This window comes from Gorilla gorilla, chromosome 18, assembly GCF_029281585.2.
Source record: "Gorilla gorilla gorilla isolate KB3781 chromosome 18, NHGRI_mGorGor1-v2.1_pri, whole genome shotgun sequence".
Classification (NCBI taxonomy): domain Eukaryota; kingdom Metazoa; phylum Chordata; class Mammalia; order Primates; family Hominidae; genus Gorilla; species Gorilla gorilla.
In genome coordinates this window covers 14,360,415-14,366,473 of record NC_073242.2, presented here as the reverse complement: position 1 = coordinate 14,366,473, position 6,059 = coordinate 14,360,415, and the positions used below count along the sequence as shown (strand labels likewise).

General features: G+C 45.8%; 1 pseudogene; it reads left to right on the top strand.

Moving 5' to 3' along the window:
- Positions 1 to 5,126: 5,126 nt before the first annotated feature.
- On the top strand, positions 5,127 to 5,805 carry LOC129527556 (ATP synthase subunit a-like; annotated as a pseudogene).
- The last annotated feature ends 254 nt before the right edge of the window (positions 5,806 to 6,059 follow it).

Genomic DNA, 6,059 nt, shown 5'->3' with positions numbered 1-6,059 from the left:
CGTGCGTGTGTCTGCAGGTAGATTTCCTGAAAGATTATTGGATCACTGGATGCCAACCAGGGCCAGTGCTGTAAACACCAGAAAGATTTCTTCTGAAGCTGAAAATGAAAAACAAAATGCTTTGCTATAAAATACATTTTAGGTTTTGAAGGGTACAAAATGATAGCCGGGTGTGGTGGTGGGCGCCTGTAGTCCCAGCTACTGGGGAAGCTGAGGCAGGAGAATCGCTTGAACCCGGGAGGCAGAGGTTGCAGTGAGCCGAGATTGCGCCACTGCACTCCAGCCTGGGTGACAGAGCGAGACTCTGTCTAAAAAAAAAAAAAAAAGTTGAATGATACAAATTGAGATGGATGCTGAATTGTAAGCAGAGCAGGTTCTTTTTGGGTTTTCTCTGTCTCGTGTGTGTGTGTGTGTGTGTGTGTATGTGTGTGTGTGTGTGTGTGTGTATGTCCCCATTTCCCTGTTTCCTAAGCACTGCTTAGAGCCACCTCCAGTCACAAATTTTGGCTTTGAGGAAGGCAAAGGTTAGACAAGATTCCTGTCTGCCATAGGGTGCGCCAGTGGAACGCCTTTTGGCTCGAGTGGCACTGACGACTCATTTGATCTGAGGGATTTTCCCTTTCTTCCCCTCCTCCTCCTCCTTGGAATATCACGTTGCCTCCAGTGCTTGCAGGAATCTGGGGCTGGGTGAACAGGGATGAGTAAGGCTGTGTAGCTACTCCTGGGCGGGTTGGAGGGTGCTGGGTGCCCGCTGTGAGCAGGCCCTGAGTTGGGGCTGGGTGGGGACATGGCCGGGAGATGACAACATGAAGTTCTCAACTCAGGAGGCTCTGCCATGACGGGGGCTGAAAACCCAACAGATGCCATTGCTGCTGCTACCACCTTCTATGCCAAGCCCTTAGGAAACATTTCTCCAAGCACAGCCAGCCCCCCTGAGTCAAACGCCAGCAAATTAAATTTCCACCGTCCTATTGTGTGGTTCTCTCTGAGGGGTTTCCTCTCTGCCTCCCACTCCAGGCTGAGCCCTCCAAGGTCGGGGTTTGTGTCTCATCTGTCTTTTTCTTCTTCGATGACTCCCATGCCTGATCTCACACACAGTGCACACACACGCACCCACAGTGACACACAGCCTCACACCTCTCCAGGCTCACTCTCACACACAGAACTCGTTCACTCTCACGCTTACATATACACATGCACACACGTACTCTTACACACACTGTCACACACACCTACACCCACTCACACCCATACTCAGCCACACACACACATTCACACACTCACATTTGCTGTTTCTCACACTCACTGCACATTCTCCCACTGATTCTTTTACTGACTCACGCATCCACACTCACACATTTACACACACACTATCCTCTTACACGCCTATCCTCTAACCTACTCACACACACAATTTGCATTTGCATATGCACACAGTCGTATTCACTCACGCACACACACTCATTCTCACTCCCATTCTTATACACTCAACACACCTGCACTCACATTCACACACCCATTCTTTCACAGCTATCTGCCTGCACACTGTGGCCATATCCCCTGACCCAAGACATATAATAAATGTTATAATATGCCCATATAGCATATAATATACCCATATGCTATAATAATACCCAGCAATATTCTGCTCCTCCCCTGCAGCCATTTAGCAATACCTTTCAATGGGTCAACATTTGGAATCAGTAATACATTACCATGGTTCAAAATACAAAATGTACAAAAGAGCACACCTGGAAACTCTCCCTCTTGCCCTCTGCCAGCTCCTCTCCTGTCCTCTTCCTTGGTCCTTCTGGCGGGATGTGTGCCTCTGCAAACACCACCCTCCACCCCTGTTTTCAGCCAAATGACAGCAGATTGGACCCTTGCCTCTCCCTGCAACTCATGTATCCCTCTGCACGGTTACTCCACATTAGCACACATAGATTTTCTAGCCCCGTGCTGTCCAATATGATAGCCACTGGCCACATGTGGCGATTTAAATTTCAATTAAGAGTTGACTAACCACATTTCAAGTGCTCAGTAGCCACATGTGGTTAGCGCAGAACAGTACATTTCCATTGCTACAGAAACTTCTGTCAGACAGCGCTGTGCCAGCTGTCACCTAAGACGGTCTCCAATGCGTTCCTTCGGCAGGCAGATGGGTTTCACATCAGGTTCACAGACGCAGCGCAGTTTCTTTCCAGCCCGTGGAGCTCAAGCAGCTGTCTCAAAACAATCTGGGCAGGTTCCAGGCAGAGATGGCAGGAAAATGGCCCGGCAACCTTGACCTGGAGCGTCCAAAGTGCGGGAGGCCCAGGTGGGGGAGCAGGATCAGGAATCCTGCTCCTAGGGACAGTGAGGTCTCTGCCTCTCCCATCTCCCTGACCCTCCTCCTCCACTGCCCACACAGGGTAGGATTCTGCCGGCCATCTGGCATTTCAGAAAGAGAATGTGTTTCCCATGAATAAATACAGTTTAAGAGAGATTGAAAACAATCTTTTGGTGATGGACGAGAGGCCTCTAAGCAGTGGTGTAGCTAGGGTATTTGCATTGGAGTAGATCATTTTTTTTTAAACACTTTCCTCCACTGTACAACATTTTCAGTAATAGTTATGTTTTTGGTTAGTTTTATGGTTTTGTAACAATTAAATAAAAGGAGAATATAGTTCAATTTTCTTTTTTTTTTTTTTTTTTTTGAGACAGGGTCTTGCTCTGTCATCCAGGCTGGAGTGCAGTGGTGTGATCATGGCTCATCAGAGCCTCAACCTCCTGGGCTCAAGTGATCCTCTCACCTCAGACTCCCCAAATATCTGGGACTACAGGCGCACGCCACCATGCCTGGCTAATTAATTTTTTTTTTTAATAGATGGGGTCTCGCCACGTTGCCCAGGCTGGTCTGGAACTCCTGGGCTCAAGCGATCCTCCTCTCCTCAGCCTCCCAAAGTGCTGGGATTACAGGTATGAGCCACCATGCCTGGCCAATGTTTTTTTTTTTTTTTTTTTGAGATGGAGTCTTGCTCTGTTGCCCAGGATGGAGTGCAGGGGCACGATCTCGGCTCACTGCAAGCTCTGCCTCCCGGGTTCACGCCATTCTCCTGCCTCAGCCTCCCGAGTAGCGGGGACTACAGGTGCCAGCCACTATGCCCGGCTAATTTTTTCTATTTTTTTAGTAGAGATGGAGTTTCACTGTGTTAGCCAGGATGGTCTCGATCTCCTGACCTCATGATCTGCCCACCTCGGCCTCCCAAAGTGCTGGGATTACAGGCGTGAGCCACCGCGCCCGGCCGCCTGGCCATTGTTAAAGACATTGTTTGGAATCAGTAAAAGATTTCATGGAGGAACTAAAAATGTCATGTTCCAAACAAAAATATTACACCTTGCAGGCTGCAGTTTGCTTTACTGTTGGACTCTTGACATAGATTCTTATCTTTCTTTGCAGCAGGGAAAAATGCACACGGGTTATACACACATGCACACAGGGAAGCAGAGATCATATTTTGTCCATATATATTATATATGCAATGTCAAATATCAGAAATTTGAGATTAATTCTTTCCTTCAAGGAGCCCCACCTTGCTTAGGAAGATCAAGCAAGAGCCCCAAGTGGATGGCAGATTTTCATGGGGTCTGTCCTCACTTAACTCCCCAAATCACTCAAGCAGCTGACCTGGAGCCCAGATGAGCAAGGTCCCAGACACCTCCAGCCTGCAGAGAGCAGTCCACCCTGGAAATCACCAAGGGACATTTTTTGGCCTCTTGCTGTCCTTTTCTAAGGCTCTGCCTTCCCCTCTACAGCAGCACCTGTAACTGGCATCAGTTTGGGGGAATCTTGGGAAGCCCCTTTCTGGCCTTGGTGTTCACTCCTGAGCTCCCCTACACCCGAGCACCAGGATCCCAACCAACTCAAACAGGCAGGAGCTGCCACGCCTGAATGGAATCTGTTGGCATCTGAGCCAGGGCCCAAGGAAAACCCTGTATGCTCCCCGCAGAGACCCTTAGAACAGAATATATGCACGTAAAAAGTACTTAGTAATAAAGTGTATAACAAGAGGTCCACAGGAGCGAGAAATCGTCAAGATGATATATAATGGGGGCCGGGCGCGGTGGCTCATGCCTGTTATCCTAGCACTTTGGGAGGCTGAGGGTGGTGGATCACTTGAGGCTAGGAGTTCGAGACCAGCCTGGCCAACATGGGGATACCCCGTCTCTACAAAGAATACAAAAATTAGCCGGGTGTAGTGGCATGCACCTGTAGTCCTAGCTACTTGGGAGGCTGAGGTAGGAGAATTGCTTGAACTCAGGAGGCGGAGGTTGCAGTGAGCCAAGATCGCACCACTGTACTCCAGCCTGGGCGACAGAGTGAGATTCTGTTTGAAAAAATATATATATAGCAAGTAAAAAATACATACGCTCTTCAATCCTGCAGCTTCTTCTGAAGTTATCTCACATATGCCCAGAAGCATATATGGAAGGATATTTATTGCTTTTAACATTATGCTAAGTGAGAGTGCTAGACTCAAAGGACTGCATCTTATATTATTCCTTTTATGTGACATTTGTGGGGATCAAGGGCCCTATTGGTGGCAGGGGGAAGGGACAAGGAGACTTCCTCGGGTGATGGAAATGCTCTGATCTTGGCTGTGAGTGGGGCCATGCCTGCATGACTTATTCAGGACTCAGGAGCTGTGTGCTGAAGGAGGAGAATTTCACTGCGTGAACATTGCACCTCGATAAACTTGACTTAAAAAAGTTGCACGTGGAAAGATATTTATTGCAGCAATGCTTGTAGTAGCAGAAGTCAGGGAATAACTCAAATGCCCAGCCATAGAGAATGGTCAAATAAATAATGGGATATCTGTACAATAGAGTACTACACAACTACTAAAAAGGAAGAGAGTGATGTTTATAACTCGAAGTGGTATGGTCTCCAAGAGCATTTGTTATGTGGAAAATGGTTTGTATGGTATTAACCGTTTATTTTATATATATATACACACATGCAGATATCATAGACGATATTCTTCATATCATAGTGTGTTAACAACATTAGGGATATTATAAATATCATAGAGATGATATTCTATTAATATCAAAACGCAAAAGCATAAAACCCCCTGAGAATTAAAATGAATGAAAATCTATTCACCTTTTTTACTGCCCCGACAATCCTGGTCTACTTGTAGTAGATTAATTATTTTATTTCCCACCATGCTGTTTCCTACCTCAAATCACCTAATCAGTAATCGATTGATTTCCATCCAACAATGATTAGTTCAACTTGTACTAAAACAAATAATAATCACCCATAACATTAAAGGACAAACCTGATCCCTTATGCTGATATCCCTAATTCTTTTTATTGCTTCAACCAATCTCCTCAGACTTCTTCCCCATTCATTTACACCAACTACACAACTATCAATAAATCTAGGTATAGCAATCCCCTTATGAGCAGGAACAGTAATCACAGGCTTTCGCTTTAAAACCAAAATATCCTTAGCTCACTTTTTACCACAAGGCACACCTATGCCACTTATCCCTATATTAGTCTTCATTGAAACTCTTAGCATATTTATTCAACCTATAGCGTTGGCTGTGCGATTAACAGCCAACATTACAGCTGGTCACCTACTAATACACTTAATAGGAGACGCCACACTAGTACTGTCAACTATTAGTATCCCCACAGCTTCAATATCTCTCATTATTCTAATCCTGCTGAGTATTCTCGAATTCGCCATAGCTCTTATTCAGCCTTATGTCTTCACACTATTAGTAAGCCTTTATTTATATGATAACACGTAATGACCCACCAAACACATGCCTACCATATAGTTAATCCCAGCCCCTGACCGTTAACAGGAGCTCTCTCGGCTCTCCTAATAACATCTGGCCTGGCCATACAATTTCACTTTAATTCTATAATTCTTTTAACCCTAAGCCTAGTAACCAACACACTAACTATATATCAATGATGATGTGATATTGTCCGAGAACGTACATTTCAAGGCCACCATATGACAATTGTCCAAAAAGGTCTCCGATATGAAATGCTTCTG